Source organism: Pan paniscus, chromosome 18 (genome assembly GCF_029289425.2).
Source record: "Pan paniscus chromosome 18, NHGRI_mPanPan1-v2.0_pri, whole genome shotgun sequence".
Lineage (NCBI taxonomy): Eukaryota > Metazoa > Chordata > Mammalia > Primates > Hominidae > Pan > Pan paniscus.
The window spans coordinates 23439794-23459422 of NC_073267.2; the positions used below are offsets into that span (position 1 = coordinate 23439794).

Genomic DNA, 19629 nt, shown 5'->3' on the forward strand with positions numbered 1-19629 from the left:
TTTACCAAATGCCAATGTCCAAATGAGCTTGTATGACTGTTTGCTCATTCAGGTCTTGCAGCAGCCTTGAGTGGTAGATATTATGGACTTGACAAATATTTATCGATTTATTCTTTTGTGTCAGGCAATGTGGTAAATGCTGAGGATTCAATACAGTGGGTCTTGTAATGAACTCTCCAAGTTATCTGATGCTCTTCCTTCTCTCTAAAACAGGGGTCTCCAACCTCTAGGCTACAGGCCAGTACCGGTCTGTAATAATATTAGAAATAAAGTGCATAATAAATGTAATGCACTTGAATCATCTCAAAACCAACCCCCCTGGTCCGTGGAAAAATTGTCTTCCATGAAACTGGTCCCTGGTGCCAAAATGGTTGGAGACCATGGCTCTAAAATGTACTTATTCACATGTGCGCAGTAGGTTTGTGACCAAATGGCTACTCTTGAGGACACCTGTAGTTTTCTACTCCCATGATTCAGTGTATCATTACCAAGGGTCAGTGTTTTTTAATTCAAATCTCTTAATGTCAGACGTACTTGTTACTGCAATTGCAAAATTTAATTGTACTTATATTTTATAAACAGGAAATATATACATGAAATGAAAGTTACTTTTATGAAAATTAAGTTGAATGCTTTAGGAAGACTCGATATTGAGTTGTAGGGTCAAGCATTGTGGCTCATGCCTGTAATCCCAGCACTTTGAGAGGCTGAGACAGGAGGATTGCTCAAGGCCAGAAGTTTGAGACCAGCCTAGGCAACATACAAAAGAAGAAGGAGAAGGAGAAGGAGAAGAGAAAAAAATTGAGTTGTAAACAATTACTATCATGTTTGATACAGTGGAAACTAAATGTTTTGAGGGGAAAGTCAAAGAAGTCTAAAGATATTTTGTACTGAGTTTGCTTCATAAGTGACTTGAGGTTCTCTTTATAATTGACAGTAGAAACTGTCTATCATGTAATATGGATCCTGTTTATACAAGAAAGATGGCACAGCACTTTCTTTTTTTTTTCTTTTTTTTCTTTTTTGAGATGGAGTCTTGCTCTGTGGCCCAGGCTGGAGTGCAGGGGCACGATCTCGGCTCACCGCAAGCTCCGCCTCCTGGGTTCACACCATTCTCCTGCCTCAGCCTCCCGAGTAGCTGGGACTACAGGTGCCTGCCACCACGCCCGGCTAATTTTTTGTATTTTTAGTAGAGATGGGGTTTTACCATGTTAGCCAGGATGTTCTCGATCTCCTGACCTCGTGATCCACCCGCCTCAGCCTCCCAAAGTGCTGGGATTACAGGCGTGAGACACCGCGCCCAGCCGGCCCAGCACTTTCATCAGTGGACGTATACTCAGCGAAAAACCCAAAGAAAAGATTTATGAATGAGTATAGTTAAGTTAAAATGGAATGGTTACTGTCTCTTCTTTTAAAAATGATTTTTTTGCTTGAGCCAACTGTCTCACTAATCATGTCAGAGAAGACAAAAACCAGTGAGCAAAACCGGACATAGCCTCTGTCCTTGTGGTACTTATAGTCTAGTTGGGGAGATAGACAGCAATTGTATTGTCAGACAATCAAAGTTATCCCCATTTTCAAGAAACTAAGACCTTGCAGAAATTAATGTTCCCAATGTTCTGGTTAATGTAACCAGCAGACTGAAGAACAGACAATCAAACCCAAGCTCTTACCATCAAATTAAATTTCCTCTAATTCTCAGACCTTGCCTCTCTTTTATTTTTTTCCCTCCCTTTCTTCTTTTTTCTCCTTCCTGTTTTCTTTTTTCTCCTCCTGAGTTGCAAGGTTTCCATCATTAGTTGAAATGTGACAAGATTTCAGTTTATTCAGTCAATGCACTTGATTTATTTTATGTGACCTGATTATTTAAAAAAGTTATATGGAGGATTCTTATCAGGAATACATTAAAGTAGTCCTTAATAAAACTTGGTCAAAAAAAACTTAGGCATGAATCCCAGTTTTACCATTTACTAGCTGTGTGACTGTGGATGAGTTAATCTGCTTTCCCATCTCTAAAACAGAGCTGGTAATATCTCACTCATGGGATTGTCATGGGATTTAGATGAAATAATAAGAGCCCATAACAGAGTACAGGGCACAAATAGCGTTCACTGCATAGGCCTGTAAGAGGTGAGCTGTGTCTTCCCTTTGGATCTTAGTTTCTTCATCTAAGAGTTAGGTTCTGCTAGGTATGGTGTCTCACACCTATAATCCCAACACTTTGGGAGGCCAGGGTGGGAGGATCGTTTGAGTCCAGGAGATCGAGACCAGCCTGGGAAACATAGAGAGACCCCATCCCCCCCCAAAATACAAAAATTAGCCAGGCATGGTGGTGCATGCCAGCAGTCCCAGCTGAGGCTGAGGTGGGAGGATCGCTTGGACCTGGAAGTTCAAGGCTGCAGCAAGCTGAGATTGTGCTACTGCACTCCAGCCTGAGAGACAGAGTGAGACCCTGTCTTAAAAAAAAAAAAAAAAGTTAGGTTCTGGCTGGGCGCCGTGGCTCATGACTATAATCCCAGTACTTTTGGGAGGCCAAGTTGGGAGGATGGCTTGAGGCCAAGAGTTCAAGACCAACCTGGGCAACATGGCAAGACCCTGTCTCTAAAAAAAAAAAAAAAAAAAAAAGAGTTAAGTTTTTCCCACCATGGCACATGTATACCTGCATAACAAACCTGCATGTTCAGCACATGTATCCCAGAACTTAAAGTAAAATAAAAAAAAAAATTAAAAACAGTTAGGTTTTTCTAGTTTTATAATCCTTTATAACTAAAAGGTTAATATTTTATAATACTATACTATTTTTATTGTTGTCTACTTAGGATTAAGGAAGACTTCATACACAAAGAGATTCCTGATTCAAATTGTATATATGTATATATATACACACACACACACGTAATTCGTATGTGATACATACCCATGCTATTTTTGTCTGTTCCAGGTCACCCCTTCCTTCAGTGGTTTTGGCATTAATGCTTTGTTTACCAAATCTGCCCAGTCTTCAGCGCCCATGGTGATACTCTCTAGGCTAAACCAGTATGAATATGGAAACACAAATAGCAGGTAAAGTAAAAAAAAAAAAAAAAAAAAAAAAAAAAAGCTCTTGAAATAATGTAAAAGAAACATGAAAGCAAACACAGCCTTTTACATTAATTACTAAGCAATTATCTTGACCTTTGTATATTATTAGTCACTAACTTGTATCTTGAGTAAGGTATAATAAAAAGTATTAGTATCAAATGGACTTTCATAGGAGTATCTTTAAGTATCTTCTTTAAATTATGTACATACTGTCTTCACACTAAGCTACATATTAATTACTTTATCTGAGTTATTCATTCATTTACTATTTCATTTCACAAATGCTTTTGAGTGCCTGCGATTATAGTCCAGGTACAAAGGTCCTTTGAATACAGGATGAATACAAACCTTCTAAGGGGCCATACAGATTACACAAAACTGTGATAAAGGACCACCAGAAGTATAATTGGACTGCAGTAATTCAGAGAAGAGATTCCTACCTGGTCTGCCTACGGTCAGAGTGTACTTCACAGAAGAGGGTTTCTTCAGCTGAGTTTTGGAGGCTGAGTGGGATTTTTCTCCTGAACATGGAGGAATGTCATTCCAAGTAAAGAAAACAGCACAGCAAATATTTGGAAGCATGTGTGAACTTGCCATAAGCTATTCGTTTATTCATCCAATAAATATTGAGATCCTACCAAGTGCTGAGCTCTGTGATATGGCAGTGAGGCGTAGCAGTAAACAAAACAGCAAAAATCTCTGCCCTCACAGAGCTTACATTCTAATGGGAGGGAGGCAGACCAAGAAATGAAATAAGTAAAATATATAGTATGTTAGATGATTATGAACTCTCTGGTAAGAAATAAAGCAAGAAAGAAAATAGGAAGGGTTGGGGGAAGCTGCATTTTTTTTTTTTTTTTTTAATTTAGAGACAGGGTCTCACTCTGTCGCCCAGGCTGGTGTGTAGTAGTGTGATCATAGCTCACTGCAGCCTTGAACTTCCAGGCTGAAGTGATCTCCTGCCTCAGCCTCCTAAGCAGCTGGGACTACAGGCACGTGCCTCCATGCCCTGCTAATTTTTAAAAGTTTTCAGGAGAGGCGTGGTCTTGCTGTGTTGCCCAGGCTTGTCTTGAACTCCTGGACTCAAGCGATCCTCCTGCCTTGGCCTCCCAAAGCACTAGGATTACAGGTGTGAGCCACTGTGCACAGCTAAAGCTGCATTTTTAATTAGAGTGATGGGGAAGACCTCACGAAGAAGGTGACATTTGAATAAAGACCTGAAGGAAGATGGCAGGGAACCAGGGAGGCTCTCTCAGGGAAGAATGTTCCTGGGAGAAAGCACAGCAAGTGCAAAGGCCCAGAGGTGCAGTGTGCCTGGCATTCTAGCTGGCAAGGAGGCCAGCATGGCTGGAGCAAAGTAAGCAGGAGGGAGGGAGGCAGGAATGGGGAAGGAGGCCAGATTGCATAGGGCCTTGCAGCCCTGTTTGTTACTTTGATTTCACCGTAAGGTGAAGGAGATGGTGAAATAGTGAAGGATTAACTGACTGACTTAATAGACTTTGTTTTTCAAAGCAGTTTTAGATTCACAATGAAATTGAGCAGAAAGTATACAGTTTCCATATACCCCTGTCCCCGCACATGCACAGCCTCCCCCATTGTCACCATCCCCCACCAGAGTGTTACCTTTGTTACAGTCGAAGAACCTACACTGACACATTATTAGAACCCAAATTCCATAGTTCACATTATGGTTCATTCTTTGTGTTGTGCATTCTGTGGGTTTGGGCAAATGTACAATGACATGCATCTATGATTGTAGTATCATAAGGAATAGTTTCACTGCCCAAAATATCCCCTGTGCTCTACCTATTCATCCTTCCCTCCACACTGACCCCTGGCAACCAGTGATCTTTTTACTGTCTCCATAGTTTTGCCTTTTCTAAAATGTTATCTAGTTGAAATCATATAGTATGTTATCTTTTCATATAGGCTTCTTGCACTTAATAATATGCAATTTAAGTTTCTGGTAGGTCTTTTTATGCCTTGATAGCTCATTTCTTTTTAGTGATGAATAATATCCATTGTCTGGATGACCCACAGTTTATCCATTCACCTACTGAAGAGCATCTTGGTTGCTTCCAAATTTTGGCAGTTATGAAATAAATCTGCTGTAAATATCTATGTACAGGTTTTTGTGTAGACATAAGATTTCATTTCATTTAGGTAAATGCCAAGGAGCATGATGGCTGGATCACATGGTAAAAGTATGTTTACTTTGGTAGGAAACTGCCAAACTGTCTTCCAAAGTGGCTATACTATTTTGCATTCCCACCATCAATGCACGAGAGTTACTGTTGCTCCATATTTATGCCAGTATTTGATGTTGTCAATCTTTTGGGTTTGGGCCCATCTAATAGGTGTGTAGTGGTATGTCATTGTTTTAAATTTGTAATTCCCTGATGACATATGAGCATCTTTTCATATACTTATTTGCTATCTGTATATCTTCTTTGGTAAGATGTCTATTCAGGTCTTTTGCCCTTTTTTAAACCAAGTTGTTTGTTTTCTTATTGTTGAACTTTAAGAATTTTTAGTATATTTTGGATAATAGTCCTTTATCAGATCCTGCTTTTGCGAATAGTTTTTCCCATCTGTGGCTTGTCTTCTCATTCTCTTGACAGTATCTTTCACAGAGCAGCAGTTTTTTTAAGTTTAGCTTATCAGTTCTTTCTTTCATTGACCATGCCTTTTGTGCTGCTGTATCTAAAAAGCCATCAACATCCCCAAGGTCACCTAGATTTTCTCCTGTGTTATTTTCTAGGAGTTTTCTAGTTTTGCATTTTATGTTTAGGTCTGTAATCCATTTTGACTTAATTTTTGTGAAGGGTATATGGTTTGGGTCTAGATTCATTTTTTTGGCATGTGGATATTCATTATTCCTGCACTCTTTGTTGGAGACTATCTTTCCTAATTGTATTGCCTTTGCTCCTTTGTCGAAGATCAGTTGACTATATTTTTATGGGTCTATTTTGAACAATAGAACTAAATAGTCCTATTGTTCTATTCTTTCATCAACACCACACTTCTTGATTACTGTAGCTTTATAGTAAGTGTTGAAGTTGGGTGGTGTCAGTCTTCTGACTTTGTTCTTTTCTTTCCATATTGTCTTGGCTATTCTGGGTCTTTTGCCTCTCCATATAAACTGTAGAACAAATTTGTCAGTATCCAAAAAATAACTTATGGGGATTTTGACAGGGATTGCATTGAATATATAGATCAAAGAAGAGCTGATACATTAGAATATTGAGTCTTCTTATCCACGAACATGGATTATCTTTCCATTTATTTTTATCTTCTTTGATTTCTTTGATTTTTTTTTTTTTTTTTAGACGGAGTTTCACTCTTGTCACCCAGGCCGGGGTGCAATGGCATGATCTCGGCTCACTGCAACCTCTGCCTCCCGGGTTCAAGCAATTCTCCTGCCTCAGCCTCCCAAGTAGCTGGGACTACAGGCATGCGCCACCACACCTGGCTAATTTTTGTATTTTTAGTAGAGATGGGGTTTCACCATCTTGGCCAGGCTGGTTTCGAACTCCTGACCTCATGATCCACCCGCCTTGGCCTCCCAAAGTGCTGGGATTACAGGCGTGAGCCATTGCGCCTGGCCTGATTTCTTTGATTGATTGATTGATTGATTGATTTTTAGAGATAGGGCCTCATTCTATTGCCCACACTGGAGTGCACTGGTATGATCATAGCTTACTGCAACCTCAAGCTCCTGGGCTCAAGTGATCCTCCCATCTCAGCCTCCCAAGTAGCTGGGACCACAGGTGTGCACCACCATGCCCAGCTAAACTTTTTTTAGAGATGGGGTCTTGCTATGTTGCCGAGGCTGGTCTCAGACTCCTGGCCTCAAGTGTTCCTCCCACCTGAGCCTCCCAAAGCACTGGGATTACAAGCATGAGCCATGCCCAGGCTGATTTCTTTAATTAGAATTTGTAGCTTTCCTTATATGGATCTTGTACTTATTTTGTTAGACTTATACTGAACTATTTCATTGGAGGGTGCTAATGTAAATGGTATTGTGTTTTTACTTTAAAATCTACTTGTTTATGGCTTGCATATAAGAAATAGATTGACTTTTGTATGTTAATCTTGTATTTTGCAACCTTGTTATAATTGCTTATTAGTTCCAGGAGAAAGTTTTTTTTGTTTATTATTTTGGGTTTTCTACATAGAAAAGGATATTGTTTGTTTTTGAGACAGAGTCTTGCACTGTCACCCAGGTTGGAGTGCAGTGGTGTGATCTCAGCTCTGTACAACCTCTGCCTCCCGGGTTCAAGAGATTCTCTTGCCTCAGCCTCCCAAATAGCTGGAATTACAGGTGCCTGCCACCACACCCAGCTAATTTTTAAATTTTTAGTAGAGATGGGGTTTCGCCATGTTGGCCAGGCTGATCTCAAACTCGTGACCTCAGATGAGGTAATCTGCCCACCTCAGCCTCCCAAAGTGCTGGGATTACAGGTGTGAGCCACTGCACCAAGCCAGATTTTTTTTTTTAAGTTTTTCTTACAACTTTTCCTCCATTCTTTTATTTATGAACATTTTCTTTTCTTTTTTTTGAGACCGAGTTTCGCTTTTGTTGCCCAGGCTGGAGTGCAATGGCGCGATCTTGGCTCGCCGCAACCTCTGCCTCCCAGGTTCAAGCAATTCTCCTGCCTCAGCCTCCTGAGTAGGTGGGATTACAGGCATGCGCCACCACATCTGGCTAATTTTGTATTTTTAATAGAGACGGGGTTTCTCCATGTTGGTCCGGCTGGTCTCGAATTCATGACCTCAGGTGATCCACCCACCTTGGCCTCCCAAAGTGCTGGGACTACAGGCGTGAGCCACCATGCTGGGCCAAACATTTTCAAATATACAAAAAAGTTTTATAAGTTACACAGTAATCTACATTCAACTATTTATAACCTACTGTATTAATTTTATCATGTATTAATTAATGTATCCATCCTTCTGTCAATTAAACCATCTTATTTTCCTCACAACTTTTTATTATAAAATTTTCCAAATATAAAAAAAGTTTAAAGAAAATTACAGAGAAAATACATGCATATACCCACTTCTTAGATTCATCAATTGCTGACATTTTACCATATTTGGTTTATCTGTATCTCTGTGTGTATGCATATTCTGTTCTCTGGACTATTTATTTTTATTTTCTATTTTTATTTTTAGAGATGGGATTCTGCTTTGTCACCCAGGCTGAGAGTGAAGTGGTACAATCATAGCTCATTGCAGCCTCAAACTTATTTATTTATTTTTTTAGAGATGGGGTCTTGCTGTGTTGTTCAGGCTGATCTCCAACTTCTGGCCTCAAGTGATCCTCCCACCTCAGTCTCCCTAGTTGCTGGGATTATAGGTGTGAGCCACTGTGCCCGGCCACTTTATATGTTGAAGTTTGTGTCATGTCATGACATAAGGTGCTTTCTCATTCTTCCTTTTTTTTGAGACAGAGTCTTGCTCTGTCGCCCAGGCTGGAGTGCAGTGGCATGATCTCATCACACTGCAAACTCCACCTCCTGGGTTCAAGCGATTCTCATGTCTCAGCCTCCTGAGTAGCTAATTTTTATATTTTTAGTAAAGACAGGGTTTCACCACATTGGCCAGGCTGGTCTCAAACTCCTGACCTCAAATGATCCACTTGCCTTGGCCTCCCAAAGTGCTGGGATTACAGGTGTGAGCCATCACACCTAGCCTATATATCTTTTTTTTTTTTTTTTTTTTTTGGAGACAGGGTCTTGCTCTGTCTCCCAGGCTGAGTACGGTGGCTCAATAACAGCTCATTGCAGCTTTGAACTCTTGTGCTCAAGGGATCCTTCTGACTCAGCCTCCCTAGTAGCTGGGACTGCAGGTGCACGACACTGTGCCTGGCTAATTTTTAAAAATTTTTGTAGAGACAGGGTCTCACTAGATTGCCCAGGCTAGTTTGAAACTCCTGGGCGCAAGTGATCCTTCCTCCTTAGCCTCCCAAAGTGCTGGGATTACAGGCGTGAACCACCGCATCCAGCCTTCTCTGAACCATTTTAAGTTAAATTGCAGATCTAGTGGCATGTCACCCCTGATAGTTAACCATGCATCTCCTAGAAATTAAAAAAACAAAAAAACAAAAAAATGGTGACTGGACAGTTTTTAGTTTTGAGCGGGGGTAATGACCTGATTTGACTTACCTTTTTTTTTTTTTTTGAGACAGAGTCTCATTCTGTTCACCCAGGCTGGAGTATAGTGGTGCAGTCTCGGCTCACTGCAACCTCTGCCTCCTGGGTTCAAGTGATTCTCCTGCTTCAGCTTCCTGAGTAGCTAGGATTACAGGTGTGTGCCACCACACCCAGCTAATTTTTGTATTTTAGTAGAGACAAGGTTTCACCATGTTGGCGAGGCTGGTCTTGAACTCCTGACCTCAGGTGATCCGCCTGCCTTGGCCTCCCAAAATGCTGAGATTAAGGTGTGAGCCACCACGCCCAGCCTTGACTTACTTTTTAACAGCCTCCCTTGGGGTGCTGTGTAACGAATAGACTGAAAGGAGTTAGGAGAAGTCACATGGAAGAACCTGTTGATTAGTGGCATGAGTTACAGCACAATTGATGGCAGCTAGAGGGGGTGAGGTCGAAAAGTCAATCAGGGCTGATGATGTGAAGGATCTGTACACTGGATTTAGAAGATGTATGTGCTTTTAATCCTATACATTAGGGTTTCACAAATATGATGGATTTTTGACATTTGTTATATGAGTACTCTATGTACTAATATTTACTCAGTATTTTTCTTTAAATTTATTTTAAATCACTAACTTAAAACAAATCTTAACTGCCATAAGAAAAAGCATCCATAACATCATTCATTTGGTAGGTTTCGATTTTTCTAACGCCAGTAAAATAAAAAGAAATGGCTGGTGGCTCACTCCTGCAATTCTAGCACTTTGGGAGGCCAAGGCGTGATCACCTGAGGTCAGGAGTTTGAGACCAGCCTAACCCACATGGTGAACCCCCATCTCTACTAAAAATACAAAAGTTAGCCAGGTGTGGTGGTGGGCGCCTGTAGTCCCAGCTACTCGGGAGGCTTAGGTATGAGAATCGCTTGAACCCAGGAGGTGGAGGTTGCAGTGAGCCAAGATTGTGCCACTGCACTCCAGCCTGGGCGACAAGAGTGAAATTCCATCTCAAAAAATAAAAAATAAAAATAAAAAGAACTATTATATATCATGTAAAAATTATCATGTGTGCCAGCAGGGGTCCAGATGCTGTACTTTGGGAAAGACCACTCTAGGTAAAGGGAAATCACTGAAGATTTGAATGCATGAGACAAACATCATCTGAGCCAGGCATAGTGGCTCACACCTGTAACCCAGCACTTTGAGAGGCCGAGGCAGGTGGATTGCTTGAGGCCAGGAGTTCAAGACCAGCCTAGCCAACATGGCAAAACTCCATCTCTACTAAAAATACAAAAATTAGCTGGGCGTGGTGGCATGCGCCTGTAGTCCCAGGTACTCGGGAGGCTGAGGCACAAGAATCGATTGAACCAGAGGCAGAGGTTGCAGTGAGCTGAGATGGTGCCACTGTACTCCAGCCTGGGCAACAAAGCAAGACTCTGTCTCAAAAAAAAAAAAAAAGAAAGAAAGAAAAACATGATCTGAATTTTGTTTTAGAACAATCTGTTTATGGTGTAAAAGAAGCACTGAAGGCTTAATTAGTAAATGGAAAAATTAAGGCTTAACTACTAGTTGCCTACTATATCATAAGTGCTCAGAATATGAAGATAAATAAAATAGGTTGCTGCAACTAGCTGTTTACAATCTAGTAAAGGAGACAGACATGAGGAGAGATTTTTGTAGCACGAAATAGTAGATACTATGATTAGAAGTATATATAAGATATAATGGTGGCTAAAAGGTGGGCATGATCATCAATGTCTTGGGAACCAAGTCCAGGAAGGCTTCACAGAAAAAAAAATGCTTCAGCCAGGTTTCAGTGGAGGCATAAATACTGTGCATGAGGCCAGGTGCCATTGCTGATGCCTGTAATCCCAGTGCTTTGGGAAGCTGAGGCAGGAGGATCCCTTGAGGCCAGGAGTTTGAGACCAGCCTGGGGAACATAGCAAGATCCCCTCTCTACAAAAAATTGAAAAATTTGCCGAGTATGGTGGTGCACAGCTGTAATCCTAGCTACTTGCTAGGCTGAGGTGGGAGGATTGTTTGGGCCTGGGAGTTGGAGGCTGTAGTGAGCTATGATCGTGCCACTGCACTCCAGCCTGTGTGACCGAGCAGGATCCTGTCTCAATAATAATAATTATAATACTGTGCATGGAGATTGGATGTATCCAGTGAAGAGAAACAGCATAGACATATGTGCAACGCATAGATGTGTAAAATGATACAGCATTCATTCAACAAATATTAACACCTACTATGTACCAAGTCCTGTGCTAAATCCAAAGGAAAAAGAGGAAAAGATGCAGCCCCCACTCTGAATAAGCTCACAGTCAATTATAGTGAGAATCTTAATGTTAGATGCTAGGTGCTATTACAGATGTAAGTGTGGGCTGTTGAGGGAGTGCCCACTGGCTTAGCATACAATTCAGACTGAGGAGAAAATAAATGATCTCTCTAATGAATTTTGAAAATTCATAGTAGCAGGGAGTCTGTGCAAGCACAGAGAGGCATGAGGTTGTAGGACATGATTGGAGGAATGGCTGATGGTTTAGTAGTAGAGCTTGAGAAGTGTAGACCTGATCCTAAAAGGAAAGGAGCATTATAATTATTAAACCAAGAAGTAATAATATCAGATTTGCCTTTTAAAAGATAACCCTGGGCTGGGCGTGATGGCTCATGCCTGTAATCTCAGCACGTTGGGAGGCCGAGGTGGGTAGATCTCTTGATCTCAGGAGTTCGAGACTAGCCTGGGCAACATGGTAAAAACCCATCTCCACAAAAAATGCAAACACTAGCCGGGCATGGTGGCATGCACCTGAAGTCCCAGCCACTTGGGAGGCTGAGGCAGAATAATTGCTTGAACTCGGGAGGTGGAAGTTGTAGTGAGCCAAGATCGCACCACTGCACTCCAGCCTGGATGACAGAGCCAGACCCTGTCTCAAAAAATAAATAAGTAAAAATAAAACATTAGGCCGGGCGCGGTGGCTCACGCCTGTAATCCCAGCACTCTGGGAGGCTGAGGCGGGCGGATCACGAGGTCAGGAGATCGAGACCATCCTGGCTAACATGGTGAAACCCCGCCTCTACTAAAAATACAAAAAGTTAGCCGGGCATGGTGGCGGGCGCCTGTAGTCCCAGCAGCTCGGGAGGCTGAGGCAGGAGAATGGCGTGAACCCGGGAGGCAGAGCTTGCAGTGAGCTGAGATTGTGCCACTGCACTCCAGCCTGGGTGACAGAGCAAGACTCCGTCTCAAAAAAATAAATAAATAAATAAAATAAATAAATAAAATAAAAGATTACCCTGAAGTGTGTTTTGAAGGGATGGTAGCTGGACTGCAAAGAACAGTTAGAAGGCTAAGAAAGTGATTTTATATGAGGAATGCTGGTTCCACTGTTAATATTGTGCATGGGGCCAGTGTGGTGGCTCACGCATGTAATCCAAGCCCTAAAGCAGTGGAAGACAGAAGGCAAAAGGAGACTGACATGAGAGATTAAGGAGTTAGAACCGCAGAACTCAGTGGTATCTCATTATAGAAGCATGGCTCAAAATTGGGTAATTGTGGCTAAGAAATGAGTATCTGAATGAAGGAAGTGAATGTGGACTGTCCTGGACCGCATTTCTTCTGTAGAATGTAAAAGAATTCTTCCTCAGACTCATCTTCTCCATTTTGGAGGTGACTGTTTTCCACCTGAACTGGGGACATTGCTTGAAATCCAAGTAGCAGTAAAAGCGTCAAGCAATATTGTAGTAGAAAACCCTGGTGATGGTCAAGTGTGGTGGCTCTCATCTGTAGCTCTCATCTTCCAGCACTTTGGAAGGCCAGAGCAGGAGGATCACTTGAGGCCAGGAGTTTGAGACCAGTCTGGGTAACATAGCAAGACCCCATTCCTACAAACAAAATTTTTTTTAATTACCTGGGAGTGGCCGGGTGCAGTGGCTCACGCCTGCAATCCCAGCACTTTGGGAGGCTGAGGCAGGCAGATCACAAGGTCAGGAGATCGAGACCATCCTGGTTAACACAGTGAAACCCCATCTCTACTAAAAATACAAAAAAATTAGCCAGGCATGGCGGCAGGTGCCTGTAGTCCCAGCTACTCGGGAGGCTGAGTCAGGAGAATGGCGTGAACCCGGGAGGCAGAGCTTGCAGTGAGCCAAGATTGCGCCACTGCACTCCAGCCTGGGTGACAGAGCCAGACTCTGTCTCAAAAAAAAAAAAAAAAAAAATTAGCCGGGAGTGGTGGCACATGCCCATAGTCCCAGCTACTTGGGAGGCTGAGGTAGGAGTATCACTTGAGCCCAGGAATTCGAGGCTGTTGTGAGCTATGATCTCACTACTGTACTCCAGCCTGGGCAACAGAGTGAGAGCCTGTGTCACAATCAATCAGTCAATCAGTCATTAGGCTGGGCTCTGTGACTCATGTCTGTAATCCCAGAACTTTGGGAGGCTGAGGCAGGCAGATCACCTGAGGTCAGGAGTTTGAGACCACCCTGGCCAACATGGTGGAACCCTGTCTCTACTAAAAATACAAAAATTAGCCGGGCAAGGTGGTGCATGCCTATAATCCCAGCTACTCAGCAGGCTGAGGCAAGAGAATCATTGGAACCCGGGAGGCAGAAGTCACAGTGAGCCAAGATCACGCCACTGCACTCCAGCCTGGGCAATAGAGCGAGACTCTGTCTCAAATAAATAAATAAATAAATAAATAAATAAATAAAATTAAAACCCAGGTGGCTAAAAGAGGACAGGAACAGAATCTGGAATAGAAAAGACCCAAAGCCCTGTATTTCCTGTTATAGCTTATTTGCTGATAGATGTCAGAGCAATGGAGGAATGGCAAGTGTGTTTTTAACCTATCTCTCTGAATTTTCTTTGTATTCTCAAAGAACACGAAGGCCCTAAAGCAACAGTTCTCAACCTTGTTGCACATTAGAATCACTTGGAGCCTGAAAAAGTCCTGATGCCCAGACCATACCCTAGACCATTTAAATCAGAATGTCTGGGGCGTGAGATCCAGGCATAAGTGTTTTTTTAAAATATAAAACAATACTTCATTTCCTTTATTACCTAGTTGTATCGTTAAAATAAGAACAAATACAGTGGAATGGAATACTTCATATGACTTCATGTGAAAAATACTTCATTATACAATAAACAACCCTCATGCATTTCAACATTGCCACCAGTAACACTGAAGACTCTCAGTTCTATTCATATGTGATCATCACTGCCCTACACCCCAACCCCAGCTCCTCCAAGCTTCAACAGGCATCAGTATTTTTCGTAGCCCCTGGCTTATTCCATCGTGCAGCCAATGTGGGAATCTAGAGATTGACTTCCTTGGAAACAGAGGCTCTAGAGAGTAATTCTTATTGGCTCAGCTATAGACACGTTGGCAGCCAGACACGTTGGCACACTAGTCTCATGGTACTATATGCATTTTTTAGAGGTATAAACTCAAACAGCACACTCAAGTGTCATTTATCTTTGAGTGATAATTTAACAGTTGGCATTTGGTGGCCCCACATAGCTAATGCTAATCTGAAAGTGTCTGTCTGAATTCCACAGGTTAATTGCACACTTAGCAGGATATGGTGTGATGATCAGAGAATTCTTTGAGATTCACCAGTGTAAAGAATTTAGCAAAAATGTGGCTGGGCATGGTGGCTCTCACCTGTCATTGGATCCCTTGAGTCCAGGAGTTCAAGGCCAGACTGGGCAACATGGTAAGACCCTGTCTCTACAAAAAATACACAAATTAGCCACATGTGGTGGTGCACACCTGTAGTTCCAGCTACTCAGGAGGCTGAGGCAAGAGAATTTCTTGAGAATTTCTTGAGCCCATCAACAGGTTTTGAATGTTCCAGTTTTTTTTTTTTTTTTTTGAGTCAGGGGTCTCATTCTGTCACCCAGGCTGGAGTGCAGTGGTGCGATCATGGTTCACTGCAGCCTCAACCTCCTGGGCACAAGCCATCCTCCCCTCTCTGCCTCCTGAGTAGCTGGGACAACCATGCCCAGCTAATTTTTTTTACAAGACCACTGTTAAAAGCCCGGAAGAATCCTGCAGCTCGCTGTGGTGGGCTGTATTGCGTGTGCTAGAGTCTATTCAGCATTTCAGACAGAAAAGCCTCAGCATTCCTCTTCTGTGGGTCTCCACCGTAGCTCCTTTGAAATCTCTGCTCTTTCTCACACTTTCCCATCTGAGTCTCTGTGCCATGGCCGTCCCCTCCTCTCCAATACGAAGAGCCCACACTCAGTTTCCCTCCCTCCTCCTCCACCCCACACTGCCCGAGCACCTCACCTCCCAATGACTGACTCGTCCCCGGTCTTGCACACACCTGGGGAGTGTAGCTGGCCTGTCCTGCACACCAGCCTTGCAGGCTCAGTGAGTAGACCATCCTTGTCTGCTCTTGCCGGGTGCAGCTGTGTGTAGTGGCCCCAGGGGGGGTCATCTGGGAGGGCACCAGGAAGCATAAGTGACATGCACCATGAGGAAGCGTTAAGTGATGTCCACCACAAGAGGTGTGGGGAGCGGCAGCAGCGCGTTCATCCACTGTGCTTGACTTTGTTTATTTCCCCGATGACCTTTTTTCCGGATTTCCTAGCTGGATCTCCGTGAGTGCCAGGGCTGGGTCTGGGAAGGGTTTGGGACCCAGCACATCACCTGGCACAGTCAGTGTTTGCTCAATATTTGCTGAGAGAAAACCCCAGCCATGTCACCGACTTACAATAGGAGCTTCTCGTACGGAGCAGAAATGTGTTGTTGCCTGTGGCTCTGCAGGAGCTCCGAGCAGTGGCAAGAGGAAGTCACGGGTGACCATGGTAGGCATTACCACCTGATGGGGTTGCTGGCTGGTCCTGAGCTCATCACCATCCATCTCCTGCATCCACAGTGATTTCTATTAAGTGCAGCTTTTCATCAGGCAACCACCAACGGCACTGAGGGGTGGGATGATGGCAAATTGACCAAAACGCTCAGGGGGTGCTAGCCACGCGGCAGGTGCAGATGCGGACTCCCCAGCCCCACGAGCTTGGAGTGCCATTCAGCCCCGCTGCACCCCTGTCTGTCTCCAAGGCTGAGGAACTGGGGTGGGAGGAGGAGGCACAGAGCCGTCTGAACACAGCTAGAGCCACTCACTGGCCCCTGCAGGGGAGCAACGCAGTGGGGAAGCCTGGAGGGAGGGAAGGTGCAGTTGCAGTGGGTGGGCACGGGGGCTCAGCTACTGGCACGGAGCAACACGAGGGAACTACGAAAGAGCAGGAGGGAGGACGCGGGGGTGGGCGCAGGGCTGGAGGACCGGGTGGTCCACAAGGTGGTCGGGACCTCAGCTGGCGGCTGGGCTTGGGAGGGGCTGGCATGGAGTCACGGGCCACCATCCCCTAAGTGTTTCCATAGGCAAGGTTCTCATTCCCCTAGTCAGGGGAGGGGACGGGTACAGAGAAGCACAGCAATGAGCCAGGAACAGAGCTGAGATGAAACCTCAGCCTCCCGTCTTCAGAATGAGAATTAATCCACAGAGGAGCTAAGGAAAACGCCGGGCACTGAGCTGATGGGTGAGGGGTGTGAGCCATGTGGCCGGCATGGCCGCCCCACCACCAGCTCCATCCTGAGCACTTCACGGACAAGGCCCTCTTCATCCACACAACTGCCCCAGGAGCCACTGAATGAGGCTCGATGAAACCTCAACTCGCGTTGCAGCGCACATCCGATCACACTCGCCTTTGATCACTTTTATCACTGGGGATCCTGCAGTCAGGGCTTTGTGTCTGCAGCGGTCCCTGGGAAACAATCTACAACTCGAAGCTCCACCAAACTCACTGAGAATCACAAAATTTCTATCACTGACTGCTTTCCTCCAAGGCCCAAACTGGATTTATAAACTTCCAAAGAAAACTTCATATTGAAAAAGCGATGTACCCACAGCATTGTAGAACGATGTTCACAAAGGAAAAACAAGGCCGGGTGTGGTGGAGTGAGGCTCTAGTCCCAGCTACTTGGGAGGCTAAGGTGAGAGGGTGGTTTGAGCTCAGGAGAAGCTTGCAGTGAGCCCAGATGCACTTCAGCCTGGGCAACAGTGCTAGATCCTGTGTCAAAAATAATTTTTTTTTTGGTGGCTCACATCTGTAGATGCAGCTACTCAGGAGGCTGAGGTGGATCAATTGAGCTCCAGAGGTCGAGGCTGCAGTGGGCTGTGATTGCACCACTGCACTGCAGCCTGGGCGACAGAGCAAGATCCTGTCTCCAAAAAAAAAAAAAAAAAAAAAAAGGAAAAACTATTGTTTATGCCATCACCACCCAGTAAACATAGTTACTGATATTTTTACTTGCAGTGTAACTTTCTGGCCCCTTCCCATAACCACATGTATTTGGTAAGCTTTTGTTTTCAAAATAAGCCAATAACATTTAATAAGAAACAACAGTGTATTTGTCTGTTTTCATGCTGCTGATAAAGCCATACCCGAGACTGGGTAATTTACAAAGAAAAAGAAGTTGAATGGACTCACAGTTCCATGTGGCTGGGGAGGCCTCCCAATCATGGCAGAAGGCGAAAGGCAGGTCTTGCATGGTGGCAGCCAAGAGAGAGAATGAGAACCAAGCAAAAGGGGTTACTCAGGAGCCTGTGGCAGGAGAATGGCGTGAACCCGGGAGGTGGAGCTTGCAGTGAGCAGAGATCGCGCCACTGCACTCCAGCCTGGGTGACAGAGCAAGACTCCGTCTCAAAAAAAAAAAAAAAAAAAAAAAAACCATCAGATTGGCTGGGTGCAGTGGCTCACGCCTATAATCCCAGCACTTTGGGAGGCTGAGGTGGGTGGATAGCTTGAGGTTGGGAGCTCGAGACCAGCCTGGCCCACATGGTGAAACCCCATTTTTACACTACACTACATTTTTAGTGTAGATCCCAAATATTTAGCGTAAGTATGGTTTGTGTAATATTTAGGATGCTCATATTTTAAAACGGTGATACTGGAATGCTTCTCCCCACCGTCACGAAGCTGGCACTTTCTTACCAGCTGGGACTTGGGTCCAACGGGGTCTTTTCTGACCATGTTGTGTAACGCTCACAACCTCCCTCAGTGAAGTCATCGCTGGCTTATCACCTGGTTTCATTTTCATGCAGCACTTATCGCTATCCAAAACCATCTTCTTTCTTATGTACATATTTGTTTATTTTTCTGTAAACTTGCATAGAGAAGTACCTATTTATTAATTAATTTTTACCAATTTTCTTATTCCACCAGAAGGCAAGCTCCATGGGAGCAGGGGTTTCCCTTTCTTGATTGATCCTTTCTCCCTACAAAAGACCACACAGCACACAGGGGTCACGGTGCACCTGGGAAGCATCTGGGAAGGTGGACGATTAGAAATGGGCTTTTGGGCTGGGCACGGTGGCTCACGCCTGTAATCCCAGCACTTTGGGAGGCCAAAGTGGGAGGATCACAAGGTCAGGAGATCGAGACCATCCTGGCTAACATGGTGAAACCCTGTCTTTACTAAAAATATTAAAAAAAAATTAGCCGTGCATGGTGGCAGGCACCTGTAGTCCCAGCTACTCGGGAGGCTGAGGCAGGAGAATGGTGTGAACCCGGAAGGCGGAGCTTGCAGTGAGCCAAGATCGCGCCACTGCACTCCAGCCTGGGCGACAGAGCAAGACTCTGTCTCAAAAAAAAAAAAAAAAGAAAAGAAAAGAAAAGAAAAAAGAAATGGGCTTTTGGATCCAAATGATAACAACAGTGACTCCACCGCCTGACATTTTGTCCAACATGATCCCACCCCTGGTCACAGTTGATTGGACAGGGATGGGCACTCAAACCATGCTGGACCAATCAGAGCCCCTTCCTCAGTCCCGCTCCTAATTAGTGCAGGGCTGGGCCAATCAGAGTCACTGCTCTGGGAATTTAGAATCTGAAGTGAGCAAGAACAGGAACAGTGGCTCCCCAGTGGCTGAATCTCTAACAGGTAAACTTTGGAAGCTGTTTGGTACATTTTCATTTTTCAGTCTTGAGGACCAGAAAGCAGAGAAAACATCTGTAGAGAGAGAGGCGACACTGACTTCTACCTAACTTCCCCAAAAATATTCACACCCAGGCCTGAGGGAAGAAACAGGAGCTACATACAGAATGGAGATGGAAACACACATGTGTGCACACATGCACACAACACACGTGCACACACATGTGCACACATGCACACGAACACACGTGCACATACGTATACACACATGCTCATGCAGTGCACACATGCATACCCGCACATGAACACATACACGAACACATGCACACACGTGCACACACACATGAACACACATGCACACATGTATACACAGTGCATATGTGCACACATGCACATGAACACACACATGCACACACACGCACATGCACACACACGCACATGAACACACAC

The 19629-nt window shown here is 44.1% G+C and overlaps 1 protein-coding gene across 24 annotated transcripts in view; it reads right to left on the reverse strand.

The window, feature by feature from the left end:
* The window catches only part of LOC134728385 (RNA polymerase I-specific transcription initiation factor RRN3-like), a 93009-nt gene that overhangs the window by 39375 nt on the left and 34005 nt on the right, over positions 1 to 19629 (reverse strand). For 4 of the 24 annotated variants that reach the window (XM_063598544.1, XM_063598530.1, XM_063598525.1 and 1 more), the window contains 2 exons: positions 3522 to 17944; positions 2918 to 3028 (listed from right to left, as the gene is read on the reverse strand). The exons of 2 other annotated variants lie outside the window; for them this stretch is intronic. The gene's annotated coding sequence lies outside the window, so the exon portion shown is untranslated. Of the gene's footprint in view, positions 1 to 5; positions 3029 to 3521; positions 17945 to 19629 lie in introns of all 24 variants that reach the window. 18 more of the 24 variants (XM_063598538.1, XM_063598534.1, XM_063598533.1 and 15 more) reach the window with 14 other exon arrangements.